At 43.3% G+C, this 23,458-nt stretch overlaps 1 protein-coding gene across 1 annotated transcript in view; it reads right to left on the bottom strand.

Annotated features, from left to right (window-relative positions):
• The window catches only part of PRLR (prolactin receptor), a 41,281-nt gene extending 30,748 nt beyond the window's left edge, over positions 1-10,533 (bottom strand). Inside the window, exon 1 of the mRNA XM_088466967.1 lies at positions 10,282-10,533. The gene's annotated coding sequence lies outside the window, so the exon portion shown is untranslated. The remainder of the gene's footprint in view (positions 1-10,281) is intronic.
• Positions 10,534-23,458: the final 12,925 nt, after the last annotated feature.

The raw sequence follows: 23,458 nt of genomic DNA on the forward strand, positions 1-23,458 counted from the left end.
TCTGTTATAAGTTATGACAAGTGTATACGCCCTATATTAGCAATCCAACAACCCCTCCTCCACGGTGAATGTTACAGCGCAATTAGCACAAAATAATAATTAAAAAGAGGGTGGGGTGGAACCAAATTAAAATGTCTTTGCCATTCTAGATACCTGTCTAATTTGCATAGATGATATATAAAACAATGGATCTGGTTACGTGACACTGCAGTAACTCATTCCCCCACCTCCCTTTATTAACAAACCGCTTATTAAAAACTGCACGTTCCACCTTCTGAACACTAGTATTTATCAGAAATTAAACCACCACTCGCTCTCCAGGGATACAATAAAAGGAATTTTTACCTTCAGAGAATTTTATTGTCCAAGGAGATCTTATTTTCATTGCACTTCTATAACATATATATATATATATATATATATATATTTCACTAGCTTATCTGTTTTACTCAGAGAATTTAAAACAACTCCGGCCATGAGCAGAACAGCGCCACCCAGGGGCCAAATGATATGTAGATAATAACTTGCTTCTAAAAATCAAGAACCATATCTGTCGTCCCAACTGACCCGACTGCTCATCTGTGTAGGGTTTCATTAAAAGACTGCAGCTATTCCATAAATCTCGACCAGAGAGTATCCTTTTTCTATTTGTAGATTTAGGGAAAGACATTCTTTTAGGTTGTTAAAACTTACAGAGCCCAAGCCCAAAAGTTAAATGGTAAATATGGAAATGATTGGTTGAGGACTCCGGGAGCTGCAGACGGTTCTTCTCATTTAGCAGACACGGGAAATTATTTAAAAGCAATATTGAGTGTTTGAAAACGAAACGTGTGTCACCATGCTACATACCCACTGGGGTCTGACGAGTGTTTTTGGTAGCTTTAAAAAATATATATCATACAATAAGACTGCTGCAGGCACTGAAGATACTTCTACCTGCAGTAAAATACCCAAACTAGAACAAACAGTGTGGGGGGGGGGGGGGAAGATATCAAAGCTTGGAGAGAGATAAAGTACCAACCAATCAGCTGCCATTTTCCAAGCACAGCCTGTAAAATAACAGTTGGAAGCGGATTAGTTGATAAATGAGGCCCAAAGTACCAACCAGTTTTATCATTCACAGCGAGTGATAAATGTCACTGTGTATGATAAATGGTGCTCCAGCCAATCAGCTCCCAACTGTCCTTTTTCAAACAGATGACAGTTGGGAGCTGATTGGCTGGAGCACCATTAACGAGGCTCTTTATCTCCCCCAGTGTTTGGAAAAGTGCAATGCAAGGAATAAAAAAAAAAAAAAAAAAAAAAAACTCACCTGCGAGTCTTCATCAAGCAAACCATATACAAAGTATATAATGATGAAGAAAAAAAAAAAAAAAGAGAAGAATTACCAATTTGTGGTCGAGTGTATGTTTAGGATTAAGTTTATTTAAAAAAATGTACATAACACCATGTACAATTTAAGGAAAACCAAACAAAAAGACACAACCGTGATAATAGTGAAGCTGTCCGTTTCAAATGGTCCTGGAACAGAAGCCAGAGGAGACAGAGCTGAAACACCAGTTATTAAGATGTGCCAAAATGGAGGGAGCCATTTAGTAGAATGAAACAATATTCAAGAGCGTGCAGCATATCCATTTACTTTTTGCTGGTGACATCACCAAGGCCTCGGTGATGTCAGTAGTTTGCTGCCTTCATAGAAGTTGTGCAGTCCAGTATGAAATACCAGAGCATCAGCATCATTGGGGGCATTTCAATTTAGCGCGATGTGAATTAGCCCCTAGGAGTTCCTGGAGCTATTCAATTGACCGCGCTCTTTAGTCCGACTAGAGAATTTCTGCTCGCACTCTCCTTAGCTGCGGGCAGAAACCTGACTTAAGTGCTAGCAGCGATACAGTTTTCTGGCGTAGCGCGGTTCTAACAGCCGTGCTGGCACTTTAGTCGGAGAATGACGGATACCGCGACTAAACACCCAGCTTAAGCTCGATAACCAGCATCCTCCGACTTAAGTGGTTCTAGTCAGACTTAGCAGCGCGGTCAATTGAATAACTCCGGGATCTCCTTCCTGGGGTTATTCAGCCACCCCCAATATATCCCACAACTACGTACACACTCCAGGACCTAGGTACCTGTGCAAACAAAGCTCATTTACTGCTACCAGACATCCTCAGACTATAATTAAACAACAACATTTTAGAGATTTAAACACAGACACCCCCCAAAAAAAGTTTGTAAATGTTGAACTTAACTTTGAAATTGATTAAAATCACCAAGTATTGCTGAAATAAATGCTGCTGCCCCTGCAGAGGGCTCAACCGATCCACATGGTACATTTCTGCAAATTAGGTCCGCTAGCCCCTCCCTCCTAATATGGCAACCTGCTGCAGAGGGCAAGAGAGCAAGCACAGAGGACGGACCGTGGTTGATGAGGTGGAGCGCTGCCTACACTATAATGGAAGTTCAACTTATGACCCAAATACCACCTAATAAAGTAACTTTCAACAAAAAACCCATATCCTAGTCCAAAGTACATTTACAGATTCCAAATCTCATTGTAGATTTGCTGAACGTTCCTTTCTTCATACAAGGATAATAAGTCTGCTTCCTTCCGCGTATCCGGCGAACATATCAGGCACATCATCTAGATTGTACCCACTATACGCACTCCCACTGGTCGGTCATTGCCATCGTGTCATCGGCCTGCACGTACCGCTGATTGAGCGACCCAGCTGCCGACGTCGGCAAGGTCAATGAACGATATAGATTGAGGTGGTCGTTCACCGGATCATTCAGTGCGTGCCGACCGCCCAATATATCGTTCATCGGCACTATCAGGTGTCGCATTAGGTCACTAAGTGTGTACCCAGCCTACTGCAACCAGATTGGCTTCTGTTCAGAAAGGATGGAAGACACTCCAGGGTCCTGCCCCAAAAATAAGATTTAACGGAGCTTTGCTGAAAATCCAGACATCATATAAATACAGGTATGTGACCTATTCGCTGAATCGCTCATCACTTCCGGTTTTCTAGATCGAATCCCCCCCTCATGAATTTTTAAGCCCCATCCAAAAAAATATAGTAAAATTACAGGTGTTTGGCCATGCAGCCCCCTCATTCCCATCCCCATTAAGTTGCTTACCAGTGCTCCTCACAGTGACAACCGCAGGAAGCGCCAAGTGATCAGGTCAGTGCGTAGAACGTCATTACTGAACAGTGGCATATTTACTTTTTTCCCCTCTTTTCTGGTTTTCAAAACCTTCTGAATGACCAGGTTTCTAAGTGGCAAATGTTCAACTTGTACTGTATTTCCACATATACAGACGACTCCACACAGCCCTGTGCTGTAACTACAGACCTCTCTGCTTGCATCAGTGTAAGACGAGAGGGAGGCACAGCCAAGGGAGCACTTCTCAGAGGCTACGCACTCGCTGGTATTTATCATGTGTGGCTTTTCTGTTTTGTAACATGTTAGAACCGCATTACAGGTTTGTGCACGCTTACTTGCTTTTGGGAGTGCGTTCAAAGCTGCGTTTCCCCTCCCCCTTCTCAAACTGGCATCTGTGACATTAAACAGGAAGTTACCAGCACGTGGGGACGCATTTGTAAACGCGATTCATTAAGATCGAGGAGCTTATTTGACTGAGCTGATGTGTAGCAAATGTCATGTGATGGTACAAGCCGCGTAAACTCTGAAAGCACCAACTACACCACACAGACAACTCAAATATGCATAGCCTTATTGCACATAGAGCGTGTACTGTCTGTTCGCGTGCTAGGGGGGAGATTTATCAAATATTTTTCAAACACAGCCTGTAAAGTGACAGTTAGGAGCTAATTGGTTGGTACTTTATCTCTCTCCACGGTTTGATAATTCTCCCCCTCGGGTTTACAGCCGACCTATCATGTTCCGATTTCCCATAAAGACCAACAAGATTCCAATAAAAGAATTTGGATCTACAGATAAAAGATTTGAGTAACCAATGATTTTATCTGTGCATGTGTGCGCACTCCATGAGTGTTTTTACAGAGCGACATTTAATTCCAAAGTATGTAGTTAAATGGAATATTCAGAATGTAACCAAGAGAAAGGAATTCATTACGGACGCATAAAAAAACAAAACCCAAGGTGAAATATGCGCAGTGAAAATTATATTTCGTTTCCAGTCATTCTCCCAAGAGCCCTGTGAGTCTAGGAATGTTCACAGATGTCTCCTATATACAGAGCAGAGCCTGCAAAATTCCTACCGTAGCCCCAGCTCACAAACATGGTATAATAAGCTCTCACGAGCAGGGCCCTCTTCCCTTATGTGCTTCTCGTACCCTCACTCATACGATCATCTACTCAAAACTCTCCACAAGGGCATCTAACACTTGGTAGCTGACGCCCTGCTGCTTTTTTGAGTGTTATGATCGCTGCAGTAATGTTTATACACTATGTTCTTATTCTGTATTGTCTTGTACTGTAAGTCGCTGTTTTACGAGTTTACTCATTTGTTTATGTACTATGTGAGGCGCTGCGGAACCCTTGTGGCGCCATATAAATAAAGGATAATAATAATAATTTACAAGTCTGAGACTATGTCCTGTAGCTATTGTGGAGAGGCTCCGGCGTCTAGTAACACACCAGCTGGAAAGCCAGAGGGTTCCCTAGCCCGGCCTCAACAAGGCGAATGACTCAGAGTAACATGTTTTTGGATATTTACGCTGTACTGGGTGAAGAGCAAGTGTAAGGTAATCCAGACTTGCATACAGCCAATGGCATGACATGTTTGTTGCATACTAGTTCACAGTAGAATAAAAACGGTCACTGGTTCAAAACAAACTCTGTTTCTATCACAACTGTATGCAGTATTTCCTAAGTATCCCAATCGGTATGCAGTCTGGATGCCGACGGTCTAAATGCCGACTGCGCAAAAGCAGTACAAGAGAAAACAATGTTCCTCCCTTGACTTTAAATATCCGCACGATTAAGAAAACATTAAACCTAAACCTATTTTTTTTCCTGTTTGGACCAGTCCTAAACCTATTTAAATTTTTACAATATCAAATGCTAAATTATCTTTAGCAGAAATAGAAGTGTGAACACTAGAGGGCACTGTTATTCCACATAACAGCACAAATCACTATTCATAAATAGCTTGGCTATACAAATAAGCTTAAGCCGATCAAAGCTGTTCATTTCTTTTTTTATTCTAGAGAAGTTCTAAAGTTTCATTTGCATGAACATAGGTGAACTAAACTATGTTGTATACAAGGTGTCAGCATTCTAAAAAAAAAAATAGGGTAGAGCCTTACTGTACATTAAAGTAACAAAATTAAATTATCAGTTTCTTTTGTTATTGATTTTGAATCTGAGTGCATTTGTGCAAAGGACCATTGTATCTCTGTAAGAACCTTTGATAGCGGTGAGTCTCACCTGGCGTCATATGTTCAATTCATTTGAGGAGGTCACTGTCTGAGCAATCCCTATTGGCTAATCACGGATAATACATCTCCTTATTACACCACAGTGTAAGAGGGGTTTATTTACAGAATGGTGGCTTACCTTGTTTTTGCCAGCAGAATTGAAAACACTGATATTATCACGTGCAATCAGATGTGTTTTGCACTTAATAGTATTGATGTTTAAAATGCTGTGGTTAAAGCCACTCAGGGGTATATTTACTAAAGCGCGTGCTTTTAGAAGTGCACTTTTTGCATGCAGGACCTTTATTCCAAAAATAAAGAAGAACTTTGGTGCAAGAGATCATCTCATGAAAATAAGTAACATCCCCTTCTATGTATGGTTAAAATGTACATATAAATGGCAATTGTAATTCGACACGGAATACGCTGCCGTTATGTAAGCTACTGTTAATAAATAAGTGCAGACTTAAGTATGACCACTGCTTTTTTTCTAGGATTTAGAATATCTTCCACACTCTTGGGGAGGGGATATTCAAATTTTTTTCGCCGGCGACTCTAATTCAATTGTTGCTTCGTTCAGGCGCGAGTCGCCAGCTCCGGGATTTTTGATGGAAGCCTCCTGAGGTAGCGAACAAAAATGTGTGATAAGTCCTGGTTTTGGGCATCCAAACTGCTATTTGGGTGCCAGAAACAGGACATTAAACGGGTTTAGCTGCTTTACGCGGCAAAACCCCATCTCTTTGGGCGCAATTAAGCATGGGTGCCCATAAACAATTGAATATCGCCCCCTATCTCCTATGACTTTAGCGGGGAGATAGGCCACGATAAAACAATTGAATTGCCCCCTCAGTAAGTGCGCAGATGTCGATTTAATTCATTTCTAATTTCACCAATTTTTTCCCAATTCTGGAACTCGTTATAAGAACTAAAAAACAAGCTAAAAAAAGGTGACTACGTACTTCTGGATACCACCACCAAAAAAAAAAAAAAAAAAAAAAAAAGCACTGAGTATTACGCTCACTATAAAACCTCTCCCTGGATAGTTAGCATGGACCAGAAGGTTAGAATAAGAACAAACAGATAAGCTTTATCTAGTAGAGGGCATTCCGTAGGGTAGGAGCGAGATTCCATATGGTAAAGGTGACAGCCGACTTGTGTAGAACATACGGTACAGGACGAAAAAAAGAAACCAATTTACACCCACAGATTAGGTGGCATCACGTTCAACACAATAATTAAGAGTCATAGTAGTGTGAGCAATATACTAATAAGGGTCTATACGAGTCTCATTGATCTATATTATACCGCTATCAAGCAGAATAAAGTGCAGGAAACAAAATATACAGTAGATATTACAAAGAGGGATTAGAACTGAACCTAGTAAGACGCAATTTCCAGTAAGGGGAGAATAAGGATAACTTAAATCACGTGATAATGTACTTTACAGACTAAAAGCCTCATTATGCAAAGTGTATAAATCTGGAAGTGGCCCACCTATATCATATCACAAATTTAAAGAAATATATAGAGCAGAGTATTCAGATTTTCCCAGCCTATACATTATTATATATTTAGTCCCATTTACCTTAAACCTGATATTTATAATGTAAACTTCCATTTTCCATTAATGCTTTACTTTCATGTATTTTCCAGGTAACAGCAATCAATAATATCCTGCCTTATCAATATCTCACTATTACACAAGGTGTATTACTGTTACCTCTTGTTTACCACCAGATACAATGGTGTCCAAAATAATTGGCACAAAGTAAGGGTTTGCGTTTTTGTGGTGTTAAATGTGTGGGTTATACCCACTTTCACATCGCAATACCCTGTTGCACTCGAGATTTTGTACACGGGTCCATCCCGGGTGCCACCCAACTGATACCCCTTTCAGACTGGCGGCTCCACCCGGCGCTTGGAGATTAAATCCTCTCCAAGCACCAGCCCTTTCTATGCTATGAACGGGAACCGGTTTGCATCGACCCCGGTTACCCATTTACACTGCACAGTGAGCAGGGTTGAACCAGTGTTCAACCCTGCTCGTTACAAGGGTTGAAATGCCAGGTCGCGCAACTGGCTTATTTCAACCTGGCCCTTTCACACTGCACAGTAACCCGGGTTGCTGCGCGTTCACGTGCAATAATCTGGGTTATTGCAGCAAGTGTGAAAAGAGTATTCGATACAAGCACACATTCATGACTATTTGGGATATTGTTGACTCTGCTGGAGCCAGTAAATCTAGTGTTCCAGGGCTGAGTAAAACTGACAGTGAAACCTGATCTGCGTCGCTGAAAAGGAGAGGAAAATGGACATGTAAGAGACACCAAAAAGTGACAAACTATTAATTAGAAAACAAGTTATTTTCTAGATAACACAAGTAAGGACATACTAAAAAAACAAAAAATTGCCAGCTGGTGGGGTACTGATTGATTCTCCAATAGTGCAGCACAGACTTCTAGAAGTGTGAATAATAACTACAATAAGAATAATTAAAAAAGCAACATCCTACGACAATTAAAATGAACAAAACTTGTTTAAAACTAGTCATAGCAGCAAAAATTAATACAAAATACAGCCAAAAAACAACAAAAAAAACACTCTCCCAATTAATATGCACTTTAATTTACCTATATCGCTACAAACCTTGTCTCCTTTTAGGTTGGGTCATTTTACAGTGTAAACTGGAAAATGTACTTATTTGATTCAAGTACAACAGATACAATCTTTTAGCCAAGCTCTGTAAAAGTAACAAATGATCATCTACTTAACAAAATAAATGTATCGCTGATTTATGTTTTTGGAAGAAATCCAATGTTATGTTCTTTAGATTGCAATAGGCTGACATAATCTGGGAAAGCCATATGAAAGGATTGTGTCCATACAAATCATACACACACACTATAGAGTACAGCACCGTCTCCTAGGCAAATAATCAAAATAGAATAATCATATAGACGTATGATAATAGAACGTAACAGCTGACAGAAAATAAAAATGGTCCAAACAGATCAAGATTGTTTGTTTATCAAGTAAATTCTCATGTAATGTGGAACCCAAGCACTAAGTCACCCATGGCTTAAATAGTAAGCTCTACGGGCAATAAGTAATAGGACTATTATTTGAACATTTGCATTTTAGCCTCATTCTGCTTTTATCATATAAGTACTTTATACGTTAAGTACTGTATTACGTTTCCTGCTATTACAGTGGCACAGACTTGGGTTAGTATACAGCAAGAGGTATCAATACCACACAGGTATGGGAGAAAATGATTTTATCTTAATTGAGAACACGCATACCATATGCAATATTTCACCACAAAAGGCGTAGCAGGCAAGACTGCAACTGCATAGTAAATAGATGGGTGTAACCTATTCCCTTAGGGCATTGGAACATAAATAGAGGGTGCATAAATAAAAGTCTGTTTGGACAGGATGCTTGTCACAATGGCAAAACTACTTCTACAGTTTATGTTACACACTCACTAGTCCCTTTCCTGGGTGGCTCACTGGAGTTGAAGGGTTAAACAGCCTGGATAAAAGAAAAAGTGACAGAAGGGGGCACAACACAGGACCCCCGCCTCCCTGTTACCCAACAAGCCAGTCACCTGACCAGCCTGAGGGAACAGCTGAGTGCATTCTGTCACTTGGTGCCTACAGTGATCTTACAACATGCAACGCCTCTGGATGGCGCTATCCACACCACTATATGGTCTATGTCACAGGCCCGGTTAACCCTTTCCCTGACACTCTCCTGCTTAGTGCTGTGCAGCATATGCTAGTCACCTGCTCTGTAAACTTATGTCACAGCTTTGCATTGCAAGGAGAGAGGGAAATAGAAATGCAAGTGGGCATATCAGACACAAAGTAGCCACACACACACACACACACACACACACACACACACACACACACACACACAGCTGCAAATCCAAAGCTCTCTTTATTCAAGCTGTTATTTCATTTTCTGCTGCTTATTTCCCTACACCCCCCCCCCCTGCTTTACCAACATGGAACAGGATACAATACACAAAGAAATGTTACATACAAGCATAAACAAGGGTCTTATGATCTGACAAATGCTGCACATCACAGCATGTAATTCACAGAAGCATGCATCCCACATCCTTACAATGTCTCTCTATAAGCACTAGCACTAATTCAATGTATTTAGCCCTAGTGGGCAGATCACAGTGATCTGATTAATGGGTGTAGTAAGTGTACTCTGTTCCCAACACAAGACATTTCTCTTGGTAATTAAAAGAGGTTTCATGGCCAGGAAGTCACATATCTTGTTAGGTCACCCAGAGCTTCTATCCAAGTGTGCTGCTATTCCTATGGAACATATGGGTATCTTAATGCCATGCACTGATGCAGAGGCGATCTAGGTTAATAATATAACTAATACACCACTCACAGCATGGAATGCATGCAGAAGAAATGAGCAGCCACTGTATAAGGCTGCCCTTCTCTTCCATTAGGGGCAGCTGAAAACTCCTCCTGTTTCTATACAGCAGCCTGAGACCTTCCACTCTGAAACCACCTCCTTGTCAAGAACTGTGGCATTTAAACCAGCGACAGAGGACTGAGACAGTTAAAATAATAAATACACAGCCACGGCTTTGGGAAATGCAGATCTGCCATATATATGAGGTTAAACTGAAAAAAAAAAAAAAAAGAATATATATATATATATATATATATATATTTTTTTTTTTTTGGGGGGGGGGATTATAATAAAAAATAAATAAAATAAATCAGTGGATTTAGTGGTAAATGAGCTGATCGTGGCAGATTAGAGGTCCGTGCCCTGCGTGCGTAATAGCGCGCTGCACTCCCTTCTTTGCGCACAGTCGCAACATGCAGTCAGTAATTACCTGTTCGTGGCAGAACGGGGCAGCAGCGCTGGCTGGGCGCTTTGTAATAATCCCAGGCACCATCCAGGTTTGTATTCCCCATATTGGCAGCAATGTGCGGGGATTTGTTAGCAGTCAGGATCCGGTGCAATGGATGCCCCCCCCTGCAGGTTGCTCTATTCCTCCTCCTGCCTGCTGGCTGCTATCCTCCCCCTTGCAGGCGACTGCTGCTGCTCCCCGCAGTATTCCAGCACCCAGGATACATTCCCAGCTTCTCTCTCTCCCGGCAGTCTGCTGTTTAAAACCTTCCAGCCTTCATCCTTGTTCTGTTCCACCCCGTGGAGACGTCACAGGCTACATCAGCCAACAAAAGCTGGCCCGGCCGCCCTACTGGGTAAGCCAATGATGAGACTGTGAGAGTGGAAATACACTGAATGACACATATGTGATTTACACTTGGCATGATGCTCTCTGTGCCAACTGCATATGGTGACTGCTTGAAGGGTTTGCAACAACAACAACAAAAATATATAATCTTATGTAACTCAGGTCCTTTCAGTTATATTTGCATACTCTCCCTCATTGTCAGCGTGCACGCTCATAGGTGTTGTTTTCACAATCTCCCTGAAATGCTTTTTCAAAAGTATGCAAGCATGATCTAGAGCCCTGCATTCTAGATAATATCTATCTATCTATCTATCTATCTATCTATCTATCTATCTATCTATCTATCTAGCAGCTGGGTGGCGGGACATGACAGTCTGTATCATTAAGCCCCCCCCTAATGGTCAATTGCCGCGATTCGCACAGATTTAAATAGGGGACAGAGCCAAATGATGCGATTCTTGCAGAATCACCTAATTAAGCCCCGCCTCCTACAAGGGGACCCGCGATCGCCGCGGAAATTCTCCCCATGCAGGAGAAATGCCTACTCTTTCGGGCGGTGCGGGGTGTCTCCGAAAAATCGAGAGTCTCCCACGACTTCCGGGAGAGTAGGCATGTATGTCTAAAACCTAGTCATATCTACAGTATCTATCTATCTATCTATCTATCTATCTATCTATCTATCTAACTATCTCATAGCTATCTATCTATCTCAAACCTAATCATTATCTATTTCTCTCTCTATCGTATATCTATCACAAACCTAATCATTATCTATCTATCTATCTATCTATCTATCTATCTATCTATCTATCTATCTATCTCATACCTAATCATTATCTATTATCTCAAAACCTAATCATATCTAGGGGGCTGACAGAGTGTCAAGAAATGAGATGGGAGGCAGCATTAATAATAAATTGCAGTGGGAATCGTTATCTATACTTTATTTTGCCATGCCAAGAAGTATAATAAAACAGCACTGAATACCATGCTGGGTGTAAAGCAATACAGATATGCACACTCAGCCATCGACTATCCGGACGTGTTCGTTTTCTACCAGTTCACAGCAGAATACTAAAAAGGTCAGTAGTTTACACCAGGAAAATACACACCTATGTACAGGTGGGTTTCACAACTGCGTGTAATCTTGCTAGAGCGTTGCACATCTCATTCCCTGGACCGTCATTATCGATTAATCGTTTGGCAATCGTTTGCAAATCGTGCAGTTCAATGTCTAATACGACCAGCGATGCGCGTGCACGCTGGTCATTGGTTGTATTGGACATCTATCATCGGGCAAACATGCTGGTCAACCTGATAAGTCAGGTTCAGCATGTTGCCAGATGATTGATGAGCCTGCACTGAATGACTGCTCATTCAGTGCAGGCTCTTCATAGACTGACAAACGACTGCACGATTAATCGTGCAGTCGTTTTCAGCTCGTCTAGTGGATGGGCAGCATCAGAGGTATGACAGAAAATATCGGACCTCCATTGACTTTAAATATTCAGTCCAGTCCAACTCCTTATTTTGTTTATGTGTAATGGTGCATACACACGGTCAGATTTTTCTTCAGATCTGAACGATAACGATTTAAAAAATCGTTTAATCGTTCATATCTGAAGGAAAATCTGACATATCTGACATGCCTGAAGGATGGGCGATGAACGATGCGCGTTCCCGATGGTCAGATAACGATATCTGACATCTGATGTGTTTGCAGTCAGACTTGGACGATTCCATTCACTTTAATGCAGTCAAAAATCGTTCAATCGTTCAAATCTTTGGTAAAATCGTTCAAATCGTTCATCTGACAGATCTCACAAATCTGACCATGTGTATGCTCCATTAAGGTGCATACACACACAACGATTTTGTTATTAACGATTTTATGAACGATTTTATGAACGATTTTCTGTCAGATTATCTGTCAGATTTTTTAAAGTGTAATGAACGATTTTTTTGAACTACAAACGATTTTTGCATATTCCTTTAATGAAAATCGTTCAGTTGACAAGTCTGACTGAACTACAAACATGGATGCGCATGAACGATTATCGTTCATCGTTTGACTCAGAAAGTGAACGATTTTTTCAAACGATTATCATTAAACGATATCGTTTAACGATAATCGTTAAAAAAATCGTGTGTGTGTATGCAGCTTTAGACTTGATTGGAGGATGGGGGGGTATGAAGGGGAAAGAAGGGAAATGAAGGTGGGGTAATTACAGGTAAAGTCGTTAAGTAACATGAGTTCTGAACTACACTTATGCAATAGTGTTCAAATAATTTTTACTCTGATCTTGAACATTATGCAATTGACATTTGAATTTCTTTCCTTGCACTATACCTTTTCTTTTTTTGAGGCTTCAATAAAGAAAGATATTTAAAAAAAATCTATATTTTCACTGAAGAGTATCAGGTTCTATTTCCCATGAATAATGAAAATCTATTTTCTAAAAAAAAAACATGTAGCACCATTCCAGAAATCTTATTTGCTAAAAAAATGTTTTTTCCTTGGAATTTTCTGTGCTTGCCAAATAAATGGTTAAAAAGGAACAACACAGGTTGCTAGCTGCTAGATTGGGGGAGGGGGGATATTTTGATATTTGGAGCAGCTCCAGATAAGTTTATATAAATCATGGGGAGTTTGGTTGGATCTGGCTTTCTCTGAAGATCCATGGGGTCCAAATCTGTGTTCCAGACCTGGTATGATATATATTTTTCCACGGCAGCAGCTTGCCAGATGTACTGTGGTTGTTAAGAGCTCTGATTGCAGAGGAGTCCTTACAGCAGCCATGATAAGTTATGCCCAGGCCCGGATTTCCCACAAGGCAACCTAGGCGCTCACCTAGGGCCCCGCTAGTTCCAAGGTGCCCGTAAATGGCCCCTTCTGACTAGTAGGGCCCTAGACGGGCTGGTCAAAATGCTCCCAGAGAAATCTGGCTGGTCAAAATGCTCCCAGAAGAGCACTGTACGAGTACCGCATGATGCCGGTAGAACCCGCTTATAGAGTCCCGCTGCAGCGCCGCTGTCTGCATTGTCACAGAGTGACTGTGCATAAGAGAGGAGGAGGGTCACCGGGTCCCCCGACCATCCCCATCCAGCTCCAGCCCATCCCCAGCACAGCAGCCTCTGCCACTGACTGCCAGGCTTGCAGCTTGCCACCAGCAGCACTCATCTGCGGCACCCAGCGAGGAGCAGAGGGACAGGCCAAGGCAGAGTCTGGCTGAGTGAGTAATACCCCTTTTACACCGGAGCTAAAACCCGGGTTTTTGAAGGGTTAACCAGGGCAGCTCCCTGGTGTAAAAGGGCAGAGGGTTGGATCGCCGGGTCGAGTGACCCGGCAATCCAACCCAGGTAACTAGCAGGGTTTAACATGGGCGTAGCCCGTGAAACCCTGCTATGGGAACAGCGCACTCCGGGTCACGAAGACCTGGAGTGCGCTGCTAGCCGGCCGATTGGTCCGGCTTCAGTGGCGCTTGGAGATGACGTCATCTCCAAGCGTCCACTTTCACTCCGCAAAAGCCGGGTCTATGCAGACCCGACTGTGGTGTGAGCGGCGCTGACTTGGGAATATCCCGAGTCAGCGCCGGCAAAATTCCAGGTCTGATCCGGATAGGAACTTTGTTCCAACTCCGGGTCAGACCCGGAATTTAGGTGGAAAAGGGGTATTAGTGACTGAGGATCCAGATCTCAGGGAATCACAGCAGCCAGGCAGGTAGGGCATACATGCCTACCCTCCAGGTTTTCGCTGGAGGCTCCCGATTTTTCAGGTAATCCCCCGCACCCCCGGAAGGGTAGGCATTTCTCCCGCATTCTGCCCACTTCCTAGTGAAGTGGGCAGAATGAGGAGAATACCTGCGTCGATCGCGGGTCTCCGTGAAGGGGGCGGGGCTTAAGATGTGATTCTGCATGAATCACAGCATTTGGCCCCGCCCCTATGTAAATTTTACCCAATCGTGGCAGTTTTGCCGCGAGGGGGCGGGGCTTAATGATGTGATTCATTAGGCCCCGCCCCCATCGGCCCCCTGCTGCTTCTCTTACCCGGGCTTCTCCCGGGAAGAGATTCTGAAAGGTAGGTAAGTATGAGGTAGGGTCAAGTACTGTGCTATTCTCTAATATAGATTGAATTATGTTGGATTTATTTTTTATGGTAGATGGGGTCTGGGAAGTGGACAGGGACTGCCTTGTATTACAAGCATATAGTAATATACATTATGATGATTATGATATTATTAGTACATCAATCCAGGATGATGGTATTTTCATGTTAGGTACTTGTAATATACTATACTATAATGCAGTCCTGCCCACTCACAGGAGGGGTTTCAAGTCTCGTACCCCAGGAGGGGGTTTCAAGTCTCGTACCCCAGGAAGGGGCTTCAAGTCTCGTACCCCAGGAGGGGGTTTCAAGTCTCGTACCCCAGGAGGGGGTTTCAAGTCTCGTACCCCAGGAGGGGGTTTCATCTCGTACCCCAGCAAGGGGTCTCAAGTCCCATTCCCCAGAAGGGGATCTCAAGTCTGGCACCCCAGCAGGGGGTCTCAAGTCTGGCGCCCCAGGAGGGGGTCTCAAGTCTGGCGCCCCAGGAGGGGGTCTCAAGTCTGGCGCCCCAGGAGGGGGTCTCAAGTTCCTGTTATCAGGGAGAAGTGTCTTGTGCTACAAAATCTGATTATGGTTCCTGTTCACCATCTCCTGCATATATTGTTCCAGAAGATGACAATCTCTGTAGTCTGTTCTCAGCTTTGATTGTTAATGCTACTGTCTCTAGCTCCCCAGGACTCCTTCCAGTTCCATCAATTGGTCTGAATTCCGAACATCGGTCAGCTTCAGTTATTTCGACTCCTCATCAATCAGAGCATCCTCAAATTTCCTCCTGCCAGGCACCTGAAAGTGCTCCACAATCCTTGAACACACAGGATTTGTCAGATACTTCACCATGCATTTATTTTGATGGGGACTTAACTCAATACTATGCTTTATTGAAACAATTCTTCGGTATGATGAATTCTTCACTGCCATGTGGAGTCATAATATTGTAGAGTTTCTTATCTCATCTTTTCAAGGTAAAGCTAGGGACTGGGTTGCCCCTATTTACAACTCCAAAGATTCAATGCTTCAAAATATAAAGACTTTCAGTGGAGCTGTTGTCAAAGAATTTGGTCCTTACCCTGTAAACCAAAATTCTAGCGAAGTTCTCCGTTCCAAAATATTGTCCAAGCACTCTGTTTGTGCTACCAAGAATTCGTCCTCCACTCCTCTGAAATCTGAACAAGGTCAAGTTTTCAAGGGCCAGCGTGCCGAATTCCAGGCATTCTAAGAGAGCAGTACTTTTGAATCTGTAACCCAGAACATGACTTGTGCACACACCTCCTTGTCCCCTTTCTGCTACTGTTCCTCCCAAAATTCTGATCCTGTCCTTCCCAGCCACATATTTCCACAGGAGTTACCAAAGATTCCTGGTCTGTTGGTTGGCACAAAACGTTCTCGCAGCAAAAAGAAGAATCGGCGAAGGTCTTGAACTATCTCCTTTGTAGACTTTCCACTCCAAGGGCCAAATGTAATAGGGTGAGAGTTTAGAAAAGTGAGAGTTTCTGACACTTTTTAAACTTTGCCAATGTAATAGAGTCCAAAAACAAAGTAACAGAGTGAACTTGCATATTTTTTTAGACTTAAAAAACTCTCAAGATTTAAAATCTCATTCAGATGTTTTCCCATTTTGAAGATAAAACTCAACCAATGTGAGAGTTTACTGCTAAACTCTCACATTTTCTAAACTCTCACCCTATTACATTTGGCCCCAAGTATCCCAAGAAATTGAGAATTGGGAAGATGTCTGAAGAAAGTTTTTGTTTTGGTGTCCGGAGTCCACCCATAAAGAGGGGGGTACTGTCACGACCCTGTCTAGTTGTCACCTTTTTGCCTTGGGACTTACACCTGTCAGCTCCCCCCATGGATCTGTGTGTGTAATTTGCCTGGAGGATTTGCTCTGATTATTGCACCTGGCCTCTCCTCTGTCTGTGAGCACTGCTAGCCCTGATTGGAATCACAGGGGTGGATCTGATTCTCAGAGCTGCAGTGATGAATACTCCCTCTGCATGTTGTGCCTTCCACCAATCAGAATGCTACTACCAGACCACCAGTCCGTATCCACCAATTGCTGCCAGACCCATGGTATATATATCCTCTCCTGATAGCATTCTGGGCCTGAACATCTCGTCTTCCCGTGGTGTATGGTTCATGCTGTTTCTGCATTCAAGTCTGTCCCTGAAACCTGCTACAGCAATCCCTGGCGCCATCCAGAAAACCTGTTTCAGCTGTACCTGGCAATCCAGTAAATCTGCTGGCAGCAACCCCCGGTGCTTCCAGAAAACCTGTTACAGCCAAACCTGGCAATCCAGTAAGCCTGCTGACAGCAACCCCTGGTGCATCCCGAAAACCTGCTACAGTAATACCTAGCATCCAGACGTCCTGTTACAGCATACCTGGCCTGTGCTCTGCTGTTAGTCCTACTCCTGGTTGGTCCCTGGCACTCTGTAAACCTGCATCGTGTCACCCTGCCTTGCTTCCTGCTGTGGATCAACTCCTGTCCCTTTTACCTACCTACTCCCCTCCCTGAACCTAAAATTCCCAATTATCCTGTCCAGCCTGCAAATCCCCAAACCTACCCATTCCTTCCTGAAACCTGTTATTCCCTATTATCCAATCCAGCCTGCACCTGAGTTCTAGCCTTTGTCATAGTAATTCCAGATTACCCTGTTTAGCCCTCGTCTCAGCATTACCTGACTTCCCTTCAGCCATTGTCACATTCCAGTCCTGAGTCAAGTTCCAAGCTCATCAGTTCAGTCCACGTTGTTCCAGTCCTGAGTCAAGTTCCAAGCTCATCAGTTCAGTCCACGTTGTTCCAGTCCAGAGTTAAGTTCTCAGTTCATCAGTTCAATTCAACAAGTCTTCCTGCCGGTCCCAGTCCGGTCCCTCCAGTTCCTGTCATTTATCATCAAAGGCAGTTTTCACTGCTACCCAAGTCTTGTAAATAGAGCTATTTACATTATCTGTGATTCCAGTCATGCCGGCCTCCGTTGAAACCCGATCACCACCTGAGACAGGTAACTCACAGACACCACTCATGACAAATAAATCCTATAGTCTACTTTAAAAAGGGGGGGGGGTGTAATGGTGATGACTCATCCCCATCATTGTACTCAGCTGAGCACAGTCACACAGAATACTGGGCGTGGCCACACCACAGCCCCCACTGCAGATGCCACCTCGCAGCTACCTTCTAATCCTTAGCACTCCTCAGGCTTATGTGATATATTTAATGGATAATGAGGAGTATAACCTTAGGGCATTAGGTTTAGTTTGGGTTATAGTATTAGGGATAAGGTATTAGGGTTGGTGTATCAGTTTGGGTTAGGATATTAGGGTCAGATTAGGTGTTTGAGTTGGGGCATTAGGGATGGTGTAGGGTTTAGCGGTTAGGGTTAGAGGTTATGGTTAGGGTCAGGTTTGAGTTTAGGGTTGAGTTAGGGGATGCTTTGCATGAATCAGGAATGCAAATAAAGAGCAATGGCTTGTTTGAGGGAGGGGGGCCTCAAACTGGTATCTTGCCTAGGACCCCATGAGGTCTAAATCCGGCTCTGCTTATGCCCGTTTAATAGAGTGTTTGCAATGGTTTTTGGCCGGTAAAATAGGAAGGTCCGTGGGTTCTTTGAGGTTGGGGCTTCCATAGGCAAACGCAGTGGGGGTTTCCGGTTGCCTGGAAACCCCCTTCCACAGACTACACCATGAGCACAATAGAAATAGTAATATAATACAATTTTACTAGCGCTGCATGTTCTCAGTATCACAAATTAAATAATTAGCACCACCTGTGGAGCTTTTAATATGTAACAGCCAGTAATAAATACACCTGTGCCCCACCTAGAAGATCTGGAAAACATGCACTGTTAGGGGTGCACTGCTATAGACCATCAATAGAGTTAACTATTAAAACTGTATAATAATACACTATTCAGTGCGTAAGGAGACCAATATGTACAAATGCTGTATGTCCGGGGCTGGAGTTAAGTTCTCCTGCTGCACCCCCAGACCCCTGGACTTGCTCCCATGCTCATAACGTCATCTACCGCAGCACTGTGTGGGAAGTGCTCCTCGCTTGACATACAGAAAACTGTAATCTGCCAGCCCATTGCCGCAAATTAGCGTAGGCGGCAGCACAGAAGACGCCATCTGGCGGCTGAGCAATAGTGCGTCACCAACCGCAAATCAGCACAGAAAAAGTGCGTGTTCTTTTGCCCCGAGATGGACGGAGCTTGCAGACTGCCACGTTGTCTCTATTATGAGGTATGAACCGCAGATTTGGTCATGAGACAGATGGAGCATGAGGTGTGTTGGTGAGTGAGGACATATTGTACATCTTTGCACTCATTGTGAGACATTCATTTCACAAAACCTGCACTGGAACTGATTGAGTAAAACTATCTTAAATTCCCCAATTTTATTTCAGTACAGTTGTCATCAGGGTTCAGCAGGTTTCAGTCTGGGAATTACTGTTTAAATTTGTTATATCACCTATCCGGATAAGACATTTTTTGAAAGACATTATACTTTTGCTTGTGGAACTTTAAACAGATCTTAGGTCCAGGGCCGGCTCCAGGGGTCAGAGCACCCTGTGCCGGCCCATCATCCGGCGCCCTCTCATCGCGCGCTACCGAATTTGGGGGCATGGCCTAATTATCATAGGCCACCCCCCTATGTGGCGCATGGCACGCCTCCAAATAACGTCAGGCTGGGGGTAAAGCCCAGCAATCCGTCACTGGCTGGGCTTCCCCCAGCCCTCTTCCGTCAGTAAATGCGCGCGGCATCCATTCACACTCCGGGGTCCGGCACCGCCGCACAGCTGCGGCGGTGGGGGTCCCCAACCTCCCAATTAGACCACCCGCGGGCCACTTCGGCCCGCGGATGGAGCAGCGGGACAGTACTGTCCCGCTGAAATCGGGATGCTGGGGAAGGGTGCCGCCCTTGTGCATCGCATTGGTCGAACACCCCTAGAGCCGGCCCTGCTTAGGTCCCATGCTCACATGCATGGGATTATAACCATCTCTGCCCATACATTCAGCATCTGAAATCATAGCTGCTATATAAGGTTAATGTGGTGATCTAGACATACATATTATTAATTATTATTTTGTTATAGTGTTTATTGGCTTTGTTTATATGTGTTTTTAGACATATTTTATATGTGTATTTATATTTGTTACATTGGCCAATGATGTCTGTTTCATATTATTAAATTTGCATATTTTGTACACACAAGTCATACTTTTAAAATTTATTTACATTTTTTTATTTCTGGCACAATTTTTTATTCATTATTGATTCAAGTTTTTGGTGTTACACAGCGCTGTTGTTCATCTTCTGTTTGTGTGTCCTTTTGGCTTGCAACCATAAACAGCTGCATGGAAACACTTATTGGGGTAAATTTACTAAAGAGAGAGTTTTTAGAAGTGAGTTTTATAAGAGATTTTGCCCACAGCAACTAGCGGAAAGAGAGCCTTACCCATGAGAGCTTACATGTTAAGGAAAGGGTGAATGGAGAGAAGATCAGGTCAAAGACAAAGCAGTAAGTTAGGTTAGGAGGAAGACTGTAGGCTTTTAATGAATACTTGTGTTTTGAGTTCATATTTGAAACTATGAAGAATGGTAGAAAGGCTGACTTGCATAGTGCTAGAATTGAGAACAGAACTGTGATAAAATAAAAGTGAGTGTTAACCGGCTGAGAGGTGAGAGGGCCCTTTAAATTGGTTTGGATATTCTTGGGGTCTCTTATTCCAAATGCATCTTACACTTTTTGGTCAAGAAAGTGGAAGTGTGACTGATACGGTTCGGAAAATAGGTATAATCACTTGGTAATAACATTAATTTTATCTGATTGGGCTTGCCCATCTGCGAAAGTATGAGGTGATTCTAGGAGGTTAATTTAAACTGATGTTCGATTAAAGAAAGGATGAAAATTTTCCTGGCATAAAAGATTGTGGGGTTGATTTTTGGCGCCTTTCGCTGGTTCTGCCACATTACTTAAAGCAGCGATTTTGTGAAAGGCATTACACAGCATCTTTAGTCATGAATAAACCCCATATCTGGATTTAATGGACACCCTCAAGTATGTAATCTTTTATGTTGCCAGCTGTAGCTCCCTGTCCTGCAGCCCTCGAATATCCGAGTCCAGTATGATGAGGGATGATAGCACCTGAATTTCTATGGTCAAAATCAAGTGGGCTAAAGGACAGTGAAGTATAGCTCCATTTACTGGTTACTGTATCAGGAGGGAATACATTGACAAGAACTTTAGCCGCTGAGTCAGAATAAACCAGCAGAAAACGTTTCAAAAACTCTCCAGAGATTCCAATTGCATGAAGAATGTAGGCATAACTCTGCAGGAGATTCTATCAAATTCTTTTTCAGTATCAAGAGAGACAATAATTGCTGGAGATCTCCTGGAGTTTATAATAAATGTTGAGTCTATAGTTCATCTTGTGTTGTCCCCGGCCTGATACCCAGAGATAAACCCAATGGGAGAACTTGGTTCAAAAGGAAAAAAGAGGAATATCTTTGGTGCTGGAGAAGGGTAAAGCAAAAATCTTGGTTATAATAACTTGATAAAATATATCTGTGACTAGACCAGTGGTTCCCAAACTTTTTTGAATCACGGCGCCCTAGAGTATCAACATTGTTGTCATGGCACCTAAGCCAAAATTTTGTTATTGAGAAATTCAGATGTTGATCGACAGCTTGCCCCATTTTGTAGGCATGGCGGGGGGTGGTTTCACAAACGGAGGCGTTTCTTAAGAAACGCCTGCCATTTTGTGAGCGGCAGTGATGTCAGTGGGGAGCTTCCTGCTCGATCAGAGCAGGAAGCTCCCTGGGGCTTGCGGTTGCCGAGACCCAACCTTAGGGTTTCGTCGCAAGCCCAGATGGTCGCGATGGTCTTGACCATCGCGACCATCAACCTGGTCGGTCGCTAAAGCTGTGGGTAGTAACCCACAGCTTAGCTAGCGACCCGGAGGCCGGACTTGAAAAGGCAAGCGGCCGTCCTCATTCAGAGCGAGCGCTCGCTTCTTGTGACCGCCTCTGAATGAGGGCCATAGTTTGGGAACCAATGGACTAGACTGTCCCTTACTCTCCCAAAGAGAGTTATACAGCGTTCTAGGACTGTTCTAATGTCTCAGATTCAACCAATACAATGATCAATCTTTTCCACACACAGTGAGCTATATTATAAAGTAGAAATGACCAAAAGAGAGTGACCAAGTATGAGTGTGAATAAATAGTATTTTTTTATTTGTTAATGGCATCAAAATCCATACAACTTTTGTCCTGGATAAACAAATTGCATAATAAAACGTTTTCTCTAGTGAAGACAATAATTGAAGAAAAATGTACAAAAAATATTAAAAATAAATAACTTCAAAACAGTATCACATGTTAAAATAGGACCTAATAATTGATAACGACGCATTTAGCGGCATCCACTCGCTTCTTCAGACAGTTGAACAATGAATCACATTTTTACCTTTTATTTTTTTACCGTTTATTTTATGCTTTATTTTTTAGGTATATCAATTATTATGTCATATTTTATCATGTGATACTGTTTTAAATGTATTTGTTTGTTTCAGTCCGGCCCTGGGATAAGGAGTTTTAATGGCCATTATATTTCTTTGAGATTTCTCAGGTCTCAAACTCGACGTTAATATTCTGTGTCCTTTATCCCCTTTCTCATAGAATATTAGTTTTAAGCCACTTGAGGGTTTTAGCGCATTAATTTTACTGAGCTCAGTAAGGATTTCTAAGTCTGGTTTATGTTTCAGGTCCAATGATTGGCGGTGTGTGGTAAGGGCATTTAGCTAGTTTCCACATTGAAATCCCGACGCCCGGCATACCGAAAGTAGGTAAGCCGGGCATCGGGAGCTGTTAGCCGCGCGGTGGGGGGGGGGCTAATGTTTAGGGACTCCCGGGGGCACTTAGGGTTAAGCTAGGGAAAGGAGGGGTTAGCGTCAGGCACCCCCGGGGGGAGGTTAGGGTGAGGCACCTCCCCGGGAGGGTTAGCATTTAACATCATTAAGTTTCCTAAATGGAAGCCTGGTAGCAGGTGAAGTTATGCTGTGTGAAGTGTATTGTAAAACATAACCTTCACTGTTATTTAATGATTTAATAATCAGTCAATCAGCGGTCTCTCTAGAGTAAGCGGCCGCCAATGTCGGACTGGGGCATAAGGGGCCCACGTGGGGTATGCAGTGCTAGGGGCCCATGCTTAAGGGATGTGGTCAGCCACCAGAGGGGGTGTGGCCAGCCACTACAGCTGCTTAGCTAACCATTAGACAAATCTTGCTGTAGTTTCTTTAGAAGTGCACCAGGCACCCATGTTTATCCATGGTCCTGTTCCACCAGGTAACCGACCCTCCAATAGAGTAACAATGTACAGAATAATTTGAGTGCGCAGTCTGGAACCTGACACTTAGACAGTGGGGCCCACCGGGGAATTCCCCTGTACCCCTGTGGGCCAGTCCAACCCTGGCGGCCGCTGATTGGCTGTGACCTGCGTGGCTGTTGATTGACAGTCAGATGGCTCACAGCCAATCAGCGGCCACTTACTCTAGAGTGGCCTCTAATTGGCTAGCAATCCGGGAAGTGACAGAACACACAAGGGCTCCGTCATTTACTTGGGAAGAGATGTATGTGGAAACACGTACATCTCTTTAGTGTCCGAGGGGTCCGCACTATTCGGTTTGTTTTTTTGGCATGGCC

The sequence above is a fragment of the Taudactylus pleione genome, unplaced genomic scaffold (assembly GCF_031769625.1).
Source record: "Taudactylus pleione unplaced genomic scaffold, aTauple2 ptg000068l, whole genome shotgun sequence".
Lineage (NCBI taxonomy): Eukaryota > Metazoa > Chordata > Amphibia > Anura > Myobatrachidae > Taudactylus > Taudactylus pleione.